Below are 23,163 nucleotides of genomic sequence, written 5' to 3' on the forward strand. Positions count from 1 at the left end.
TCCCTGTGACCGTGTGGGTTTCTGCCGGGTTCTCCGGTTTTCTCCCACAGCTAAAGACTTGCAGGTTGATAGGTAAATTGGCCATTGTAAATTGCCCCTAGTGTAGGTAGGTGGTAGGAGAATGGTGGGGATGTGGTATGGAATTAACGCAGGATTAGTATAAATGGGTGGTTGTTGGTCGGCACAGACGCGATGGGCCAAAGGGCCTGTTTCAGTGCTGTATCTCTAAATTAAAAAAAACAGGTGATGGACTAGACACTCTTATTAAAAATGCTTAATTTTTGTAAGAAATCAATTTTCAGCTGTATTAATAAAACTGCACCAGGTTATCACTCCTATATAGGAGTACCTTTTATGCAATGGAAAAAAAAACAATTACACTGCCTGATTGTGATGGTTCAAGGAAGATTTTACGTTTGTGATTATACAATGAATTTAAGCAGAATCTTGTACCATTAACTTCATTTCAGAAAACCAGTGAAATTTCAGGTGCAATTGACACCCAGATTGCTAGTTGTGCCCAAAGCAGAAACTCTACCACTCCACATACCACACCCCACCCAGGTTTCGGCCGTACCGGACATGAGATGAACCTTATGACAAAAACACCCTTTAATTGGCCTTATCTCTATCTATGTTTAAAAATGTTAAATTATCAGGTTCTGCCAAATCATTCTGGTCTATCCAATTGCATGCCACTGGCAATAACCAATCACCACCAGCATTATTGATAGCAGACTCTCAACAGCAATGTTAACCTTACCCCTCAGAGGAAATCTCAGGCCCAAAACAATGCTTGGAATATTGATATTAGGCAGCTAACTGAAAATAACATTAAGCTTGGCCTATTTGTGTCTGGGTGCAAAAGTACTTCCTTTGAATGTATATGAATAATGGGACCTATGCAATCTGAAGATTAGCCTTGTTTGTGTAATTGAACAAAGGCTGAAATCCATTTGATAACCTTTGTTTTTCAGATGATAATCTCTAACCCTGTGTTGTACACCCTATGGGTTGTACTGCAAATGAAGTATGAGTCATTTGCAAACCTTGGAATCTGTTTACAAGATTATAGTGTTCAGTGCTGTCCCTCCCAATAACCAGTTTTGCCACGTCAAAGATGGTGTTGACTCACTACCTTGTACTTCTTTATTCCTCTTAATTTCACAAGGTTTAATATAGCACAAAAATAGTACAAAGCAGCTTGTTGCTTTATAATTGAAACCAACATGGGAGGGAGAAAAACTTTCAATACTCTGTCAATCGAACTATATTTTCATGGATAAATGTTCACTCAGTAAAGGGTTTTGGACTTCATTCCACTCAATTAATTTCTATGAATTAAGAAAGACAACAAGGTCACGGAGAAATCTTCAATTATTGAAATAGTACTTTGTGTTCTCAAATGTTTTTCTTAAGTTATTGACGATACATGGATGGACAAAGAGAGCTAATGGTCAGATTCTCGCACACACACTGCACTTGGCGAGGGCATGTGCCCAATGAGAATATGGAGGCTTACATACCTTCAACGAGGAAAATAATTCCTCTCTTTCATTTGTCTATCCTTTCCATGTGCATTGATTGGGTTATACTTACATGCAATGCTATAAACAAGCAAATTCTTCACTGTATTCAGTGTCCTTAACATATTTTGGCAAACCTGAAAAGTATAGTATAGATTCACAATCCCTGAGAATTATATGAAATATTGAACCTTATTTTCAAAACATTACTGTAAGTATATGTGCACAGCTTGCTACCTCGGATAGACAGTAGGTTTGCATTTGTTGATGAGAGTTAACTGAGTTATATGGCAAACTAGAAGGTTGTACCAAATCTGTTTAAACCATTGGGATCATAGGAGCATTAGGAACAGGAGTGGGTTATTCAGTCCCTCTTAATTCCATCAACTATACTTAGTTTTTACCTGAATGTTACAGATAAAAATGAAATCTAAACATAAAACGTACATGAGAACTGAATTCAATTATAACTGCTGATGGGTCTACATGATGTAAAGGATAAGTAACAATATTATTTTATGAATATATCAGATCCAAAGTATTAATGACTCAAATTTTTCAATAGGGATAATGGTGATGCTATCAGCACTCACCGTTATTAATGAGTAAATCAGACAGCAACTTCTGGCATCCACACATGCGCAGTTAAACATGGAAGTCAGGAAGTTGCTGACTGTGTTGCCTTGCTCCCCGGCAAGCTTTGCTATAATAATACCTCACCGAGGGACTCTGCATTGAAACACATGAAGGGCGTAAAGTTCCAGAACTTACCCACTAGACACCCACTAAACAAACAAGAAAAATTTAGGGCTTGTTGATTCAAGTGTAAACAAATTCTAAGCTGCTGATAAGTCTTAATTACTACCAAATAACCTCTCACTGGTACTGACTATTTACTTTTACAAGTGTCGAGTTGCATTCCTTTATATTTTAATTACTGTTAGATATTTTTAAAAAATCATTAAAAATTAATTGCTTTTTTACTTTACCTTTGGCTCTTTTATCTCTCACTTAATCCCATCTTTCTTTACTTCTCTTTATTTTGCTTTCTGTATATGATTTTACATTGAATTCAATATTCTAACTTACACTTCCTGGTTTAGATTCTGTGTGCCTCAGTAAGGATTATTCAATCTGATTGGTTTCAGAGACATGTTGTTGCTCACCCTACTCACACAGGTCCCGGATCCCCTGTAGAGGGTGGCATGCTGAAATGTCTCTCTAATTACCCTGAGTTACCACAAGAAAAGCCCATGAAAAGTCTGTGTTTTTGAATGTCTATATTTGTGAATAAAAGATTTTTATGAAAAAATTTACATTTTATATATTGGTAGATATGATTGTCCATGTATTAATGTGTTCATACGGGTACAGTAACAGAAAGTTGAGAATAGACCAGGAATGTTCAATATTCTCAAAAATCCCCTGTGTGTTATTTGACACAAAAGCATCAATACCTTCTGATCTGAGTAACTCCATCAGAGGCAAGGAGAAAACAGGAACATAGGTGAGAAAATTAGGAATGAAAACAATCGTGTTTGCTAACAAATTAAAAAGGAAACATACAGAACCACACTTCAGCCACATTGGGTGAACATGGCCTTTTTAATACTAGCATTCAGCTGAAGATCTTACTGTTTTTCATTCGGCTAAGGATAGTCTGCCAGGGAAAAGCATGACCAGCATGCATGTATTATCTCATTGATTCTTTCAGTATGAATGAACAGTTTAGACACAGTCACGTGACAGCAGCAGCAGGCTGCAGCAGCAGACTTGGACGAAGGCCCAGCATCATTATGTAGCAATCAAGTTACTGGGGAGGGAGGGCGGTTTCACAGGAAGTACGCTCTGCTAGAGATAAGATGGATTTAACAGAAACAGGATCAAACTGGTTTTAACCTGTGAGGTTTCAGCGTTCAGGGGCTGGTTACATGACATATGTAAGAAGTAAAATGGGCAGGAAACTCAAAAAGGTTCATTCTAAACAAATAACTGTAGGACTCTTTTACATTCACATTGCAAATGCAACACAAATGTAGCAGCAACTAAAATTTCAATCATTCCTGTATAGTTTACATAGTACTCAGACAAGACAAGAAGTATGAAACACAATAGGAGCCAGTTGGGAATTTTCTGGGTATTAACGAGCACAAAAGTTTGTCAGGTCAAAGGCAGGGGATTACAATTACTTCTCAGACTGGTGGGTATATTTAGAGAATATAGTACAGAATGATGCATGTAGCTACAGAACCTCCCTAAATCAACAGCATTGACCAAAGGCTCTGAATTGAACCTATGATCCTCTGCAATGAAGTCATGGAAGAAACAACGCCAAGAGTGGCAAGGGTTGACAGTTACACAACTTTTCTAAAATAAGTCTAAAATCCGTGAAACATTCTTTGTGTCAAGCTCCAAGTTAGTTAGTAACTAAGGATCTGCTACATATCTGATTAAGTTCCAAAATTCAGCTGAATTTGATAACTCAAATGTGAAAATAGGATCAATTTGTCATTTTTTTCCATTGGATTTCTCTTTCTATCTTTTCATAATTGCCGCATGTTACAAATTGCTTTATATTTATATTTCATTTTCTTCCTCTCTTTAGGCCTGTTTACCAATATAGAACCAATTCCAGACAGAACTGTACCAGTTCACTCTCCACTTTTCCGTCCCTTTTTATTTGTTTTTGTGATGTGGGCATCGCTGGCTAGGCCAGCATTTATTGCCCATCCCTAATAGCCCTTGAACTGAATGGTTTCCTCGGCCATTTCAGAAGGCATTTTAAGAGTCAACCACATTGCTCTGGGTCTGGAGTCACATGTAGGCCAGATCAGGTAAGGACAGCAGATTTCCTTCCCTAAGGTTAGTGAACTAGATGGGTTTTTACAACAATCGGCAATGGTTCCATGGTCAGCATTAGATTAGTTTTTTTAATTGATTTCAGATTTCAAATTTCACCATCTGCTGTGGTGGGATTCTAACCCATGTCCCCAGAGCATTAGCCTGGGCTCTAGATTACTAGTCCAGTGACACTACCACTACACCACAGCCTAGCTTTCTTAAATGATGTGAGGAATTGCAAAAGACAATCTACATCCTATCAGCCTCTGGTGCACTTCTGCAGTCTTGTGGATAGACTTGTGCAGTTTTGCCATTGAATTGTCTGTGGGTTTATCGGTGATGTCTAATGTACAAGAAAAAGTTTGTGGGCTGGATTTTGTTCTCTCCCAGGAGTTGGAGTCCGTGGTGGGCGGTGGGGGCCTAAAGATGCTTACGGGAGAGGGCTGCCGTTTACACCGACGCCGGGAGGGCCCGGGCTGATATTACTGGTCGCAGCGAGGCCTCGTGGCGCCCCCCCTGCCACCCTGCCTCTTGGCAACGAGACCCCCATTTGAATATTTAAATCAATTAAAATTAATGAATTAATGATACTTACGCCGCCGCCTGATATCCCGCTGCACTCTTCGGGCCGGTGGCCAGCACTCCTGTGCCTTTGGATCCCCTTCCAGGGAAGTGAGGCACCACACTGGTGAGGAGGGGGGAGGAGGTAAGTTTATCAGTGTGGGAGGAGGGGGAACAGGGTCAAAGGAACATGATTGGTGCAGGGGATGGTGGGAAGTGTTTGAGGTTAAGGTTTATGCAGTTTGGGGGTTGGGAGAGAAGGTCAGATGGACAAGGTCAGTGTTTTGGGGGTGGGAGAGGGCAAATAATTAATCACATTGTTATTGGGGGATTGGGATTGGGGCAAAAGAAATTTTTTTAAAAAAATTTACTTTATCTTTAAATATTTTAATTTACCGGTAGGGCTCAAAGCCGTTTAAAAATGCTTCAGCGTCTGTGGACAGGCAGCTGATGTCATTGCCGGGGACAGACAGCCAGCTCTGTCCATGTGACTGGGGGTGGGTGGGGGGGTGGGTGGGGGGGTGGGGGGAGGAGGTGCCCACCCTCGGCTATTTAAATGAGCCACCGCACGGAAGATTGCGGTGGTTCCGTGACATGCGGCCCGCACAGGCAGGCTACTGTTCTATTCGCCCACTACCGACATCAGCGGTGAGCTCAGAAGATTCAGCCCTGTGTTTCACTATAGACATTTACCCTTATCATATAATAGAAACTAGAGACAGTGGTTAGTTTAATGTTTTCAGTAAACTGAATGTTATGTGTTCCTTTATAGATGCACCGTTAACATGGCTATTGTACTCTTGCCATTGACATAAATCTACTTTGCTACACTAATATCAATTTGCTGTTTTCATGCACAAGATAAAATGATTTCATGCTGTGTAAAGCCACTTGCTAATGTGAATAGGTTTCAACAGAAATTTTACTTGGGCATAAAGTTCAGTTGTTCCAAACCAATTCTTTCAAAATGTCAGAGATAAAACCTATGGGGTTTTCATTCTTATTTTCTGTTGCTTACAAAAAGAGCTGAATTGATTGCTAACCATGTTTTGCTGATGGCCCCCTGTGATTAAGCCATGTAGTTGTTATTAACTTTGCAATGAGGAAATCCAGTTTTTTGCAAAATTTATGTGGTTGGCAGCTGTGGTTTTACAATAAACACCGATCTTTCCTTTCACCTGCTATCCAAGATGCGTGTTTCACCAATAACATCTTAGCCCATGTTAAAACCTACCTCTGTGGTTTGAGTGAATTCCCAGGTCTTGCTGGGAATTTGTGGACCACCAGCTTGCTTATTTTGCTGGGAAGGATGGGTTGCTGCAATTTGTTGACAGTAGGTCAGAAGGTTCTAAGTGGTCATAATCTACACTGTACATGAACTGTGAATATGAACTGGACAATATTGTATCTGGTCGAGCATTATAGTGACTTAGACAACAGGACTGTGTTGTTGTACTTGAGGTAATGTTAAATGTCACACTTGAATAATGTGGTTCTATTTCTATCATGAGAAAATATTTGAACTGGATATATCCAGCCATTAACATGCCACTTTTTCAGATTGGTTTCACTGGTTTGATCAGTAAACGTAGCTGCATTTGTGATGTTCCCTAGTAGCCTGCTTTACAATGTTGTCCATCAACATCAATAATTCTCATGAGCAGCATCATCGCACATTACCTTCCACATCATCAGTGTTGCATAATGTTCTCTTAATATTAAGATGGGAAGTTAAAATTCTGTATCATTTAGCAGTTAATTATCATTGAACACCATAACATAAATTTTCAGTCTGTAGAAAAATTAGAAAACCATGCAGCAAAAAAGCCAATCACTGCACAAGGTTTTGAAGTCAATTATCATCCTGAAAAAATGAAGAAGCTGTTATTTGTTGCTGTTATAAAACTAGATCCAAAAAAGAGTACATAAATGCGAATACCACCAAACGTCTGCCAAAGTTACAGTGGTGAAGTGAGTGGAACCTTGATTCACGCCCCACTGGTTTAAGTAAATTATGACAATGGGCTGAAAGGTATTTTAATCAGCATTGGTCATTCTTTAATTGTTTTCTAATAGTGGAGATTGCCTTTAAGGGTTTTCCTTACAGCAGAGAAGATGACATAGCCCAGTTTGGACAGCTCTCCATGGCTGTTATCAACAGCGTTCTCTAAACAGCACTATCTAGGTTAAGAAATTTAATCACATTGTGCATTGATGTATGAACATATTTTGCTTTGGAGAGGTGGAAGACCAAGTCGCCAACCTCAGACAGGCCTTCAGTGGGAGCCAACAATGGGACTCCTGTATGCTCTTTCCATATTTTCTCCCTCTGCTGCAAGTGACTGATTACAGAAAGGCATGTGCCTGGAAACAGCTTAGTTAGCTAATCTCTTGGGTGGGGAATTGTAAGTGGTGCATGGGTGTGGGTATTTATTACCAGACTAAGACTAAACAATTACCTGAAATGCTGAGAACAACATTGCCAAAGGAAAAGATTCTTTGGAATGTAGTAATTACCAGCCTAATTTACTCATTAATTCTTGCTATAAATTATGATAAAGATGCTTTCCTCAAGGCTGGATATATTGGTTAGTCCATCCACAATAGGTAGGGTTTTGTAAAAGGAGAAAAGTATCTGTGAATAACACTATGAGGATCTTGGATATTGTCCTAGCATATGTTCTTGGTACTATTGTTCCCTCCATATCAAAAAAACATTTAACTAAATAAAATGACAGATCGCAAAGAGATTTGGATTTGGCTAATCCTTTCTTGGATGGACCCAAATGCTGTATCATAAACATTTGCATTTTTATCAGAGTAAAGGTAATTTAATATCCCTTTGGATTGGAGTTAGCTATCTTGCTGTTTCACGTTGGAGCTACTGGGATTAACCTTTCTTTTGGGCCTCCTTGTCTCGAGAGACAATGGATACGCGCCTGGAGGTGGTCAGTGGTTTGTGAAGCAGCGCCTGGAGTGGCTATAAAGGCCAATTCTGGAGTGACAGGCTCTTCCACAGGTGCTGCAGAGAAATTTGTTTGTTGGGGCTGTTGCACAGTTGGCTCTCCCCTTGCGCCTCTGTCTTTTTTCCTGCCAACTACTAAATCTCTTCGACTCGCCACAATTTAGCCCTGTCTTTATGGCTGCCCGCCAGCTCTGGCGAATGCTGGCAACTGACTCCCACGACTTGTGATCAATTTCACACGATTTCATGTCGCGTTTGCAGACGTCTTTATAACGGAGACATGGACGGCCGGTGGGTCTGATACCAGTGGCGAGCTCGCTGTACAATGTGTCTTTGGGGATCCTGCCATCTTCCATGCGGCTCACATGGCCAAGCCATCTCAAGCGCCGCTGACTCAGTAGTGTGTATAAGCTGGGGGTGTTGGCCGCTTCAAGGACTTCTGTGTTGGAGATATAGTCCTGCCACCTGATGCCAAGTATTCTCCGAAGGCAGCGAAGATGGAATGAATTGAGACGTCGCTCTTGGCTGGCATACGTTGTCCAGGCCTCGCTGCCGTAGAGCAAGGTACTGAGGACACAGGCCTGATACACTCGGACTTTTGTGTTCCTAGTCCATCTCAAATAGCCCCAAGATCTCCCTATATCTAGGTAATCTTCCATTCCTTTCTGATCATAAGGAATTTATAGAGAACTCTTTGCAGGTGATGAAATCTGGATGAATTTCAAGACAGGGAATTCATTGAAGTCCGTTCGCCAAACATGCATGAACCTTTTCTATGTAATCCTTTAAATTAAATGGCTCAAGGATGTCTGCTCAATTCCAGTGTAGTCATTAACCAGTTTATATTTTAAATAAAAGAATGACTAATTAAAATAGAATAACCAAACTGGAATTTCCAGCATTGTCGCAACTAGTGAGCTAAAAAATAAAGCACAGAGAAAATTAAATTCCTATACCTGGAAGGAGAGAAGATTTGGCCATCTGAACTTTACTGCTAGGTACTGGCCCATTCTAATACTGATTTGGCAGGAGACTCCTTCCTCTTGTCCTTTAAGACCACCCTGGTTGCCTGCAAATGGAAAAAGTAACAGTGAAAGGAAAGGGAGGTGCTGGAACATGAGGAAATTGATTCAATTAAGGATCTAGTTTTCATAGTGTTCTGCCTTGATGTTCAGCCAATTCATAAGTTTACTTCGCACTGTGAGATGAGTAGTCAATGTACAATAAAAAACAACTAATCAATGTATTGCAGATTATATTAAGATAGAGGGCTCACTGATAAGTATTGAGAAAAATAAGAGGGCATGCACTGCTGACTCTTACTGAGAAAACTTTCATGGCCTTTAAATCAGCAAATGAAAAATAAGAGCTATGAAGAAGGTCCTTAGTTATAGTACCTGCAACCAAGAATTTGTGGGGTTCTGTACTGGAGAATAAAGGCCTGCTACCTGACTGGAACCCGATGGGACCCGGCGACATGTGTCGGGTTCGGGCTTGGGTCGGGTTGCACTTCGGGTCCGGCATTCGGGCTTGGGTCTGGACAGGTCGGACACACTCTATCACAAGTAAGTGGCTCCAATGTTAATTTAATTATTGGACTAGAAAGGTGTTTTTGTTACAGTTTCCTTAAGCTTGTGCAGATCAGCAACAAAATGAAAAAGGAAGGTAAGTTAACTGATGGTCGGGTTGGGTCGGGCGCGGGAAAAAATGGATGGACTCGGGCCGGATCGGGCTTGGGTCGGATGTAGTTCTGTCAGGCTCGGGTCAGGTTTTCTTTTTGCAGACCCAAGCAGGCTTTTACTGGAGAAGACTGAAGAGCTTTGGATGGTCCCTGATGTCTCCTAGTCCAGAAAAAGATTGCAAGAGCTGTTGGTAGCAGTCTGGGAGGAACCCAGGTGTTTTCCTCTTGGCACCCGGTGTTAGACTTAGCAGTTGAAGAATGAAATATGAAAATATGAAAAGAGGGGAAATTACTTTAATAGCTCCCATAAAAAATTTTAAAAAGCTATTAAATAAGTTCTAATTCATTTCCAAATGATTTGTATACATAGGGGTATTAGACAGCTCAGAGTCTGAGATATGAAATGAGATAGGCATGCCAATGGCCGGAATTTTACACCACCCCAATGAGCCAGATGGTGGCGGGGGTGGCATAAAATGGAGTGGGAGGCTCCAGGAGGCCTTCCCGACCCACTCCCACCTCCACCCACTTTACGTAGGGCGGTTGGGGGGGGGGTGGGTGGCGGGGAACGGGTCGCCTGCCCCAGGCCAATCAAGGCCCTTAAGTGGCCAATTATGGCCACTTAAGGGCCTTTACCCACCTCCACGTGGAATTTATGCATGGCAAGTGGGCGTCCTGGAGCCGGGAAAAGCTGCCAGGTAAAAGCTGGCGGCCTCTCAGTGCCCCAGGGGTGGGCCCTGAAAATCGGGCACAGCGTGACCAATTGAGGGCTGCCCCAGCTTCCCCAATCACCACCAGGACCCAACACAGCCCCCTTCCCCCCAAATGACCACCCTTGCCTCGCTGGGGCCCGACCGATTATCCCCGGCGAGGCAACCAAAACTCACCTGAAATCCTGGCTCCGTGTCTTTATCTGCCGACGGCTGGGCTGCAGTCCCAGCAGTGTCCACCGCTCCCAGTGGAGCTGCTGGGACTAAGAGCAGCCGGCCCGCTGATTGGCCAGCAGCTCAATAAGGCGTGACTTCATCCCTCAAGAGGGTGGAAGTCCCGCCTCGGAACAATTAAAGTCTGGGGACCCGTAAAATGTGGGACGGATCCCCAGGCTAGGTGGAAGCGGATGCGTCACCGACTTTTACATCAGTGGCCAGCTCCCATCCGCCCAACGTAGAATCCAGCCCAATGTCCTGCTGAATGCTCCAGAATCACCAGGTTCTTAGAGGAGATACTGACATTTCTATAGAAGAATATCAGGATTTAGTGCCCATTAAATTTTGAGGAATGAGCCCTTGCCAAAATTAAAATGATATTCTTGGATATACTGGTTGCCATAAGATGGATTCTTTTATGTGGAAGAACACAACACTCACTTGCTAGTAGTCTGGTGAATGAGATAGTTAAAATTCTGGAGCATGAATGGATCTGCTGTTTTGCAAGAGACTTAGTGATAATTACAATGTGCACTCAAAGAGATTTAAATGTACCCTACTGAGAGTAGGAATCATAAAGAAATTATAACATGGTACAACTCCAAACACAGAGAGTTTGGGTTACTGTTGGCATAGCAAAAAACAACCCTGGCCTATTCAATGATGGTTATTGCTGTCGGGGAAGATGCTTCAACCTACCAATTTAGGGTTAATTTCTGTACAAATATTTTGCTGACAAGGTTTTAGAATCGACTGTTGTCAACTGTTGACCTCAAAACAACCCTGATGATCAGATAAAAATCTTTCTTTTGTAAGGCTTAGTGATTGACGATATAAGTTCTTGAGCTGAGATAAAATCATAGACTAATAGAATTTGACCACATAGGAGGAGGCCATTTGGTCCTTCGTCCCTGTGAAAGGCTCCTGAAAGACCTATTCACCTGTTCCACTTCTCTGGTCCTGCTTACAACAATGCATAGCCTAGCTGCTAATTTTTCATGGTACATATTAAAATATTTTTTAAATAGTATATGGTCTTCGTTAGACCTTTAATTAGACAGCACTTTCCAAACCCGCGACTTCTACCACCTAGACGGACAAGGGCAGCAGTCGTATGGGAGCACCACCACCTGCAAGTTCCCCTCCAAGTCACACACCATCCTGACTTGGAACTATATTGCCATTTTTTCACCGTCATGGGTCAAAGTCCTGGAACTCCCTTCCTAACAGCTCTGGCGGTGTACCTACCCCACATGGATTGCAGCAGTTCAAGGTGGCAGCTTACACCATCACCTTCCCAAGGGCAATTAGGGATAGGTGATAAATGCTGACTTAGACAGTGACGCCCACATCCCAGGAATGAATAAAAAAAAGTTTGCCTGTGGAACGGCTTTGTTTTTATCTTGATAAGCTAAAAAGAGGATTTTACATGTTATTTTTAAAAGTTTTAATTTTATTGTCAAAATTCAAAGCAGAAGTTAGAAGAAGTTATTTTAACATCCAGAACACCCAGAAGAATTACATCGGAATACATAAACAGGGCTTTTGGCCTAACTGGTCTCTGCTGGTTTTTATGCTGTATACAAGTCTCCTCCAGCCCTATTTCAACTAACCCAATTAGTATAACCTATTCTTTTCACTCTCATGTGCTTATCTAACTTCTCCTTAAATGCATCTATGATGTGCTCCTCAACTACATCATATGGTACTGTGTTCCACAGTCTCATCACAGACTGGATAACAAAGTTTCTCCTGAACTCTGCATTGGACCCATTAGTGACTATGCTATATATATAGCCCTTGTTTAGGTAGAAATTGAGGGAGAGAAAATAGAATGTACATCATAATGGTCATGGCAGTTTAAGTAAATCTATTGCAACAGTAAAAGGTCAAGGAAATCTATTGCAACAGTAAAAGTGATGCAAAATGTGAGCTGAACGTAGAAGAGGAAGATGATTGAGGAAGGAAGAGAGCTACAGATATCTTGTTGAAGGCCTACCACAGAGGCTGAAACCAATATATTGCAGAGAAAAACAGAACTCTTTCCATGTAGCAGTTAAACTGTTACCAGGTCAAAGAGGTCAGAAATTAATATAGTCCAAGATGAAAAAGTCGGAGTACAAATGTTAATAGTTACTTCTCTATAAATGGTGAAAATGTAGCCTCAAAGCCAAATATTGTTGATATCAGTGAATTCAATTAAAGCTGTGATATTGTAATTCTGAACTAAGATATGCAAAAGTGTACATAGTTAATGTTATGGTAATATAATACACAAAATAAGCTGTTCTGTTTGTGGTGATTAAAATGGCAATCATCATATCTTCTACACGGAAGTAAAATAATTGATTGCACAGTGAACTGCCTCATTCAGTCCAAAATATCTTGGTGAGCCAAGATTTAAATGGGCCCTTTTAATTGCGCCAAATTAGGTCACACTTAAAAACCGAAGACACCAATCTGAATCTCAATCCATTATTGCTAAATAAACATCCATAAGTGTAATGTGAAGTGTTTTTATGCTGATATGTGATTTTTCTTTTTATAGTCTGCATAATGTGGCTCAGTTGGTGGCACTGAGTCAGAAGGTTGTGGATTCAAGTTCCACTCCAAGAAATGAGCAGAAAAATCCAGTGTAATACTGAGGGAGTGCTGCACTGCCAGAGGTGCCATCTTTTGGATGAGACATTAAAACAAGGTGCCGTCTGCCCTCTCAGGTGGATATAAAAGATCCTATGGCACTATTTCAAAGAAGTGGTATCCTGGTCAATATTTATCCCTCAATCAACTTCACAAAAACAGATTATCTGGTCATTATCACATTGCTGTTGTGGAAGTTTACTGTGTGTAAGTTGGCTGCCGTGTTTCCTACATTACAACAGTGACTACACTTCAAAAATACTTAACTAACTTTAAAGCGCTTTGGGATGTCTGTTGGTTGTGGAAGACACTATATAAATGAAAGTCTTTTTTAACTGTTTAATAGTTTGTAATAGCTTACAAAATAAGCAGACAAAGTTAATCTCTGCATTCTTCCTTTCAGTGAGGAATGCATCATATTAAAGCAGATCGATTAATAGTTTCCTAGTTGCAGGTTTCTTGTTTCATTATCCTTCAATACATGGCCCACTAAAATACTACCAAAAAAAATTCATCCGCATACTTCAAATGAAATTTGATAAATGGTCATTTCTTTGTTAAGCATATGTGTAAGCATTCAGTGTCTCTCACCTCAGTTGACCCAAACTTTCTCCTGATGCCCAGTGCTATTTGCTTTTGTTCCCAAATGCTTTCACAGAAGCCCTAATGTAAAGCTTTAGTCTCAGCTGCTTCCAGAATGTGGCTCACATTTCCCTTCTTGGTCCAACTTTCACCAGGATAAAGAATGAAGCATGAGGTCTGAAATACAATTAGATTCCAAATCTTTCTTTTATTCCTCTCCAAAGAAGTGGTGTTGATTTGTAAAGATGATGCAGAGTCTGTACTTTCCGCTCTTAAATCAATCTCTCTGTTTCATACACCATTTTCTTCACTGATACATTTGTACCTCAATCCACTTGTACTATCATTGCGCTGTGGGGCTTCATGATACCCTTTGACTTGTTTAAAAGACTTCTAAAGGCATATAAATAGTACGTAGGTTGTGGTTGTTGGAGGTCAATCATCTGCGCTCCAGGACATCACTGCAGGAGTTCTTCAGGGTAGTGTCCTAGGCCCAAACATCTTCAGCTGCTTCATCAATGACCTTCCTTCAATCATAAGGTCAGAAGTGGGGATGTTTGCTGATGATTGCACAATGTTCAGCACCATTCGTGACTCCTCAGATACTGAAGCAGTCCATGTAGAAATGCAGCAAGACCTGGACAATATCCAGACTTGGGCTGATAAGTGGTAAGTAACATTCATGCCACACAAGTGCCAGGCAATGACCATCTCCAACAAGAGAGAATCTAACCATCCCCCTTTGACATTCAACGGCATTACCATCGCTGAATCCCCCACTATCAACATCGTAGGGGCTACCATTGACCAGAAACTGAACTGCAGTAGCCATATAAATAGGGTGGCTACAAGAGCAGGTCAGAGGCTAGGAATCCTGAGGCGGGTAACTCACCTTCTGACTCCCCAAAGCCTGTCCACCATCTACAAGGCACAAGTCAGGAATGTGATGGAATACTCTCCACTTGCCTGGATGGGTGCAGCTCCAACAACACTCAAGAAGCTCGACACCATCCAAGATAAAGCAGCCCGCTTGATTGGCACCCCATCTACAAACATTCACTCCCTCCACCACCGACGCACAGTGGCAGCAGTGTGTACCATCTACAAGATGCACTGCAGCAATGCACCAAGGCTCCTTCGACAGCACCTTCCAAACCTGCGACCTCTACCAACTAGAAGCACAAGGGCAGCAAATGCATGGGAACACCACCACCACCTGCAAGTTCCCCTCCAAATCACACACTATCCTGATTTGGAACTATATCGCCGTTCCTTCACTGTCGCTGGGTCAAAATCCTGGAACTCCCTTCCTAACAGCACAGTGGGTGTACCTACCCCACATGGACTGCAGCGGTTCAAGAAGGCAGCTCACCACCACCTTCTCAAGTGCAATTAGGGATGGGCAATAAATGCTAGCCTGGCCAGCGACGTCCACATCCCATGAATGAATTAAAAATAAGGATAATAAGATGAAGGGTGGGGCCGATTAGGAACCAAAAAGGAGATGCACACATGGAAGCAGAGGGCATGGCTGAAGTGCTAAATGAGCACTTAGCATCTGTCTTTACGGCAGCAGATGCTGCCAAAGTCACAATGATAGAGGAGGTAGTTAAGATACTGGATGGGTTAAAATTTGACAAAGAGGTTTAGAAAGGCTGTCTGCACATAAAGTTAATAAATCACCAGGACTGAATAGAATGCATCCGAGGATGCTGAGGGAAGTAAGGGAGGAGGTTGCAATGGTACGGGCCACAATCTTCCAATCCTCCTTAAAGACAGAGGTGGTTCCAGAGGACTGGAGAATTGCAAATGTTACACCATTGTTCAAAAAAGGGTGTGAGAATAAGCCCAGCAACTAAAGATCAGACAGTTTAACCTTGGTGGTGCAAAAGTTTTTAAAATGAAATCTGGAACAAAATTAACAATCATCAGGATGGTGTGTATTAATTAAGGAAAGCCAAGACTGATCTAGTAAAGGCAAATCATTGTTAAATAACATGATTGAGTCTTTTGATGAGGTAACAGTCAGGGCTGAAGAGGGTAATGTGGTAGATATGGTGTATGTGGACTTTCAAAAGGAGTCTGATAACAGGCTTGTCAGCAAAGTTGAAGCCCATTTATTAAGTTCTTTGAGGATGTAACAAGCAGGGTGGATAAAGGGGAACCAGTAGATGTAGTGTATTTGGATTTCTGAAAGTCATTCAATAAGGTGCCATATAAAAAGTTACTACACCAGATATGAGCTCATGGCGTTTGGGGTAATATATTAGCATGGATAGAGAATTGGCTAACTAACAGGAAACAGAGAGTTGGCAGAAATAGGTCATTTTCATGTTGGCAAACTAGTGGAGTGCCACAGGGTCAGTGCTGGGGCCTCAACCATTTCCGATCTATATTAATGACTTGGATGAAGGGAGCGAGTGTATTGTAGCCGAATTTGCTGATGATATAAAGATAGGTAGGGAAGCAAGTTGTGAGAAGGACACAAAGATTGTGCAAAGGGATATAAATAAGGTTAAGTGAGTGGGAAAAAATTTGGCAGAGGGAGTATAATGTGGGAAAATGTGAGGTTGTGCACTTTGGTGGGAAGAATACAAAAACAGAATATTATTTACATGGAGAAAGACTGCACAATGCTGCAGTACAGAGGGATCTGGGTGTCCTTGTACATGAATCACTAAAAGTTAGCATGCAGGTGCCTCAAGTAATTTGGAAGGCAAGTAGAGTGTTGGCATTTATTGCAAGGGGGATGGAGTATAAAAATAGGGAAGTCTTGCTATAACTGTACTGGGCATTGGTGAGACTGCACCTAGAAATAATGGGTCATTAATGGGCATGGGTTGCCTCCCAGTCCCGGACCCAAGTATTCAACCTTCATGTGTGAGCCAGGTAGTCAGTGTCAGAAGGCTATTCAAAGTTAGTCCAGTTCAATCCAGATTGGACCCAATTCCACATGTATGCACCTTCCAGCAAGGATTACTGAACATCAGTCAAGAGTGGGAACTTGGCAAATTTGATCCTACTTAACCAAACTGCACTGAGGCCAATTATAGTATCCAGTTAAAATGAGTTAACACAGCACAGACTGCAGATCCAGCCTGGGACACTCTTCAAACATCTGCCTCATTTCCTAAATCTCTGAGTGACCGAGGAGCCCGAAGCTATGTTCAAGAGGTATTTTTTGGTAATCATCGGTCATAAACCAGGAATCTAGGACAAAGGTAATCTCCACCCACCCACCCCCAAAGTTATACACAGAACAATAACTCTTTCTTACATTTCACATGGGTGGTCTACTTACGCAAAATCCGCCTTTGGCAGTTCCAGTTAATATTATGTCTTTGCTTATTTTGCTACTTTTTTCAGCACCACTGGATTTCCCTGATATGGACACTCTCTAAACCACGAGCTAAAAAATAGTGTGATTGAACAAACCTAACCTGATGTTATTTAGTTTGAACTAATTTCCTGAACAATCCTTCTGCACAGAGCTATTCAATAGCTGTAAAAATATATTTTATGCAACATCCTGTTCCACATCCTTTTAGTCTTCTTGCAAACATCCTGTTTAAAATTTTTTAGATACTGTAACTCAGGTTCAGTGGCCTGATAGACTAATGTCATGGTCACCTGAACCTTGCATGTTGTGGTTTAATTTCAGAGTCTGTCATCTTTAAATAAAAGTTTGGCATTTACTACGTTTGACACACTTCAGGCACCACACTTCAAAATGTCTCATTTTTTTACTTTTATAAAGATTGTTTAGCATTTGTATCAAAACAGGAAAAGGAAACTAATCATTTCCTCCTGGTTTTTTGGCTTGGGGATGAGCCAGGGATTTACTAACAAAGGAGCAATTCCTCCTTAAATGGCCACAGCCTTGAGCCCCTTTGACAAGAAAGAATGACCAGCCAACCGATCGGATGGAGTCATGGAACGGGTGTTGAAAGGCACTTTACAGGCAATGAAATACTTTTGAGGGGCAGTACTCATTGTAATATAGGAAAATGCAGCAAGAACATGTCTAGGATACAGGGGTGGTCTCCCAGGTTGGTCTCGTACCCTCCAGTGAACAGGTCTGTTTGCTTTGTTTCTCCCTGAATATCAGCAGCTTGCCAAGGCCAAGGTCCCAATGTTACATAGGGGGCCATATTGGCAGGATGTTTGTTCCACTCCAAATGGGTTCACCTGCCCCCCTCCCGCCCCCCACTCCCCCCAAGGTATTCAATGATGAGACTAGCACAGGCATATATCAGTCCCAACCTAACTCCCAACTTCCATTGCACTCCTGGTAGGATGATGCCAGGACTTTGAAAAGAAACCCTGGGTATTTGGGACCAATTCTTCTTCCTGAATGGCTTATTGAATAAGTTCACTACCTAGTCTGCCATTAAGCCATACAGGCCAGATAGGTCCATGGTTCAATCATAGTTGGTATACTGTTATTGCCCTCACTGTCCTTGCACTAGGGTCAGGAGAAAATGCAGTTAAGATTATCACTTCTGTGATACCAATCATGAGAGAATAGCCTACCAGTGTTTGGTGTCAGACAGAAGGAACATTTAATTAATGCCTCAGAGGACTAATGGTGCTCCTGAAAGTGTGTCTCAACATGTACATCTTCAGGAGATGACGGGGGCAAACTGGAGAGGAATGGGCAATAAATAATGACTGACAGGGTAAGCTCACTGTTTGGTGTGGTAATGATTCAAAGAACCAGGTTAAGTATATCATGCAGAAACAATAGCATAGTTTAAACCTATCTTTATGTAACTGAGAATTTCTCAATGTATTTAACCCTTATAATGGCATCACCAACTAACATATTAGACTCTGGGATGGCACGTATCTCACTGGGTTCTTAGGACAGCCAGCAGCACACAAGTTGAAATTAGGCATTTGATTGGGCGAGATCAGTTTTAAAATATGTTTTTCAGCCAATCCATAGAAGATTTAACAAGGTTTGACCTGGTCACATTCAGTGGCACAATAAACTTTCTGACATGATATTTGTGAGCCGTGAGGATGTGAAGAAAGCAGAGTTAAACAACAGGTCAGTGACCCGGACAGATTGTTTCATCAAGCTGAGTTATCTCAACTTGCTGGAAGGACTAGGAGAGAACAATGTACTCATTCAGAAATTCATTAGAAGTTCAACTGGCTGTGTAAAGTAGGATGAGATTGAGTCTTGCACTTTGTAAAATAAGCATCCATTTTGTGATCTATACTTTATTCAGAGCAAGAGCTCCACTTCCTAACCATACGGCTGGAGCATTGAGCTTCTAATTAATAGCTACTTTAATTGGCTACATGGTTTGAAACAAAAGCTCACAGTGTTGCTTCTGGTGTGTGTGTTGCAGGTTGGTGCACCCCCTAACCTCTGGGCTGAAGTAAGATGCAGATAGTGTGAGGGTCTTGTAATGGGTTCTTTATGTTTTCAGATGCAACATAAATGAGATGCGTGGAGTCCAATTAAGCTGAAGATCTCAAACAGCTTTATTACAGCTAAACTATTATGTACAGTACAGAGAAAACTATTTTCAGAACCATCGTTTAGGTGTTACAGTCGCAGAATGACTCTGGCTTGTAGTCACACGACTGCATCCTGATACGTAGCTCATTAGCATACTAAGATCTCAAAGGACATCACTCTTAAAGGTAATTATAGGCACTCTTAAATACAATGAACATCCCATTTCTTTCCAAAGATAAGTCTTGTATGCTAAAACACAAAACATTAGAAAACATCAAAACTAGTTATACAGGATAGAGATTATAAAATTTATAGGTATGAGGAAAGGGATTGTGAAATTTACAAGTGCAGAGGCTCATAAGTCCATATATTGTTTCACTGGGTTGATAACTCTTGTTTGCAGAATTTGCATCTCATCTGTTGTTTTTCTCTGAAGTTTCTCCCTCTCTACATTCAGTTTCTGTTGCTTTACCTTCAGCTTGCTAATATACTCTGTTACTTTTCTTAAGATGACTTCTTCATTCTTTTGGTGTGGCATCTTCAATAAGGGGCTGATACTTTCCAAACCAGAAATACTGAGATCCTGGAGGAACTGTGACTCAATGCAGATACCATTGGTCTCTTCTACTTTAATTGGTACTTTGGTGACCTCGTGAATAGTTAGGACATTGAGATCCTTACACGCTGGTAGTCCTGCCACTGCCACTGCTGCTCTGCTCGTGTCTGCCAGGTAACATATTTGTGATTTCCATGCTCCTTGCCATAGCTGCATTGCACTGTCAGTGTGCCACTGCACGGGATGGGTGACCCATTACACACAGATAACTTGGCAGTTGTCAGTTGTATCACTGATTTACAACGATTCTGGTACATATCCTTCAGGATTCGGATTGGTAGGATATTTGCACTAGTGCCAGTGTCAATTTTAATCCTGAGTGTACGTTTGCCAGCTTTCTAGGGCACATGATGCTAATTGGAGCAAAAGCTTCCAGTTGTTTGACTTCATCAATATGATGTGTCAGGGTCACAATGTGAAACGCCTGTTCATCTTCTGACTGAGAATTACTTCTCTCTGAATCTTGCCTCAGGTCTGTTTCACTGTGGACTTTGTGTATCGGCTTGCGTTTATGCTGGTCTTTGGATCTCTCATTGCTGCTGCTGCCCTGTTGCTGCGCCTGTCTTCTGTTTGTTTGTTTTCTACTGTGACTTCTGGCTGCATCTTCAGAGCCAGATTTCATGCATAGGTAGGCCCAGTGTCCTTTTGCACTGCATGCCTTGCACAGGCCTTGAAATGCAAGACAACTTTGTAGTGAGTAGGACAAGCCACACTTACCACATAGCTTGCTTGCTCTTTTCAACCTGGTTATCATGCCGATACTGTTGGCTGCACTTTGTGCGTGCAGATGTTGTTGTCCAACTACAATGGCTTCATATTTCCTGCCATCTTCTAGCAGCACATCAATGCTCTGACCTTTCTCCCCAAGAGGTCTTTCTCAAACGTTTCAATGGACGTTGAGATGATCACCAGCTCCACTATTCGGTCCGACAGCTCAGCTTCTGAGAAGTCGCATTCGTTGCCCTTACTATGGCAACTACTGATGAACTGTCTATTGATTCCTGTAGCTCATCAATGCCAGGTGGTGAGTTCTAAAATTCACTCGTAACCGGAGTTGATCTCCCAGCATTTTCCATATCTTTGCAGGATATTTCTGGTCCTCTTCAGGTAAGCCAGAGGTATTGATTCTGTATAATCCCTCTTTTCCAACAGCTATTAGTATTTTCACAGCCTATTTCTCTGGTTCTACTGTCGCTTGGTCAGTGAAGCATAACAGCATTCTTTGTTTGAAAAGTTTGAATTCAGATAGGATATCAATGGCCTTCCAGTTCACGCTGGAAAATTTGGTATCCATCTTCCTGCTGTTCTTTTACTTAAAACTTGCTTTAAGACTTGTGCTATGACTCTGTACTGTTTCCCCTTTAAGAAACTCTCTGTTGTTTAAGCTAGCTGCTTGGATTGAGAGGAGCAGGTGTTTGATAGTGCTCTGTGTATATCTTGCTTGCAGCACTTAAGTCTGTCTGTTTACACAGCTGTTCACTGGGCAGTTCAATTGCTTTTTTTAGAGTTTGTTTATGTTCATGCTTGAGTGGTTTAATGGTATTTTTAAATCTGTGGCTATGTGAACAAAGAACAAAGAACGGTCCAACACAGGAACAGGCCATTCGGCCCTCCAAGCCTGCGCCGATCTTGATGCCTGCCTAAACTAAAACCTTCTGCACTTCAGGCGTCCGTATCCTTCTATTCCCATCCTATTCATGTATTTGTCAAGATGCCTCTTAAACGTCGCTATCATATCTGCTTCCACCACCTCCCCTGGCAGAAAGTTCCAGGCACTCACCACCCTCTGTGTAAAAAACTTGCCTCGCACATCCCCTCTAAACTTTGCCCCTCGCACGTTAAATCTATGTCCCCTAGTAACTGACTCTTCCACCCTGGGAAAAAGCTTCTGACTATCCACTCTGTCCATGCCGCTCATAACTTTGTAAACCTCTATCATGTCGCCCCTCCACCTCCGTCGTTCCAGTGAAAACAATCCGAGTTTTTCCAACCTCTCCTCATAGCTAATGCCCTCCAGACCAGGCAACATCCTGGTAAACCTCCTCTGTACCCTCTCCAAAGCCTCCACGTCCTTCTGGTAGTGTGGCGACCAAAATTGCACCCAATATTCTAAGTGTGGCCTAACTAAGGTTCTGTACAGCTGCAACATGACTTGCCAATTTTTATACTCTATGCCCTGACCGATGAAGGCAAGCATGCCGTATGCCTTCTTGACTACCTTATCCACCTGCGTTACCACTTTCAGTGACCTGTGGACCTGTACGCCCAGATCTCTCTGCCTGTCAATACTCCTAAGGGTTCTGCCATTTACTGTATACCTCCCACCTGTATTAGACCTTCCAAATGCATTACCTCACATTTGTCCGGATTAAACTCCATCTGCCATTTCTCCGCCCAAGTCTCCAACCGATCTATATCCTGCTGTATCCTCTGACAATCCTTATCATTATCTGCAACTCCACCAACCTTTGTGTCGTCCGCAAACTTACTAATCAGACCAGCTACATTTTCCTCCAAATCATTTATATATACTACAAACAGCAAAGGTCCCAGCACTGATCCCTGTGGAACACCACTAGTCACATCCCTCCATTCAGAAAAACACCCATCCACTGATACCCTCTGTCTTCTATGACTGAGCCAGTTCTGTATCCATCTTGCCAGCTCACCTCTGATCCCGTGTGACTTCACCTTTTGTACCAGTCTGCCATGAGGGACCTTGTTAAAGGCTTTACTGAAGTCCATATAGATAACATCCACTGCCCTTCCTTCATCAATCATCTTCGTCACTTCCTCAAAAAACTCAATCAAATTAGTAAGAGACGACCTCCCCTTCACAAAACCATGCTGTCTCTCGCTAATAAGTTCGTTTGTTTCCAAATGGGAGTAAATCCTGTCCTGAATAATCCTCTCTAATAGTTTCCCTACCACTGACGTGAGGCTCACCGGCCTATAATTTCCTGGATTATCCTTGCCACCCTTCTTAAACAAAGGAACAACATTGGCTATTCTCCAGTCCTCTGGGACCTCACCTGTAGCCAATGAGGATGCAAAGATTTCTGTCACGACCCCAGCAATTTCCTCCCTTGCCTCCCTCAGTATTCTAGGTTAGAGCCCATGTGAATGGAAGCTCTTCTTCACACTCAAGTGATTTAATGAATTTTTTAAACTTTGGCTGCATGGATAAAGTCACTGCAGTGATCAGGGTTTTCTTGTGCCTTTTGAAATTGGATATCTCCTGTAATGGCACTGACCTCAATCAACCTGGGGGAGGAGTTGGGTCTTCCCCATTTTTTCACGGAGTCTTAAGAAAAAAATCAATTTTTTAAGCACTTGAAAGCTTGTTTTTTTT

The 23,163-nt window shown here is 41.9% G+C and overlaps 1 long non-coding RNA gene across 2 annotated transcripts in view; it reads right to left on the minus strand.

The window, feature by feature from the left end:
• LOC137380149 (uncharacterized) overlaps window positions 1-17,156 on the minus strand; it is a 90,699-nt gene extending 73,543 nt beyond the window's left edge. For both annotated transcript variants that reach the window (XR_010976986.1, XR_010976985.1), the window contains exons 1-3: window positions 17,024-17,156; window positions 8,850-8,962; window positions 1,600-1,663 (exon numbers count right to left, since the gene is read on the minus strand). This is a non-coding gene — a long non-coding RNA (uncharacterized lncRNA). The remainder of the gene's footprint in view (window positions 1-1,599; window positions 1,664-8,849; window positions 8,963-17,023) is intronic.
• Window positions 17,157-23,163: the final 6,007 nt, after the last annotated feature.

This window comes from Heterodontus francisci, chromosome 19 (assembly GCF_036365525.1).
Source record: "Heterodontus francisci isolate sHetFra1 chromosome 19, sHetFra1.hap1, whole genome shotgun sequence".
NCBI classification, from domain to species: Eukaryota; Metazoa; Chordata; class Chondrichthyes; order Heterodontiformes; family Heterodontidae; genus Heterodontus; species Heterodontus francisci.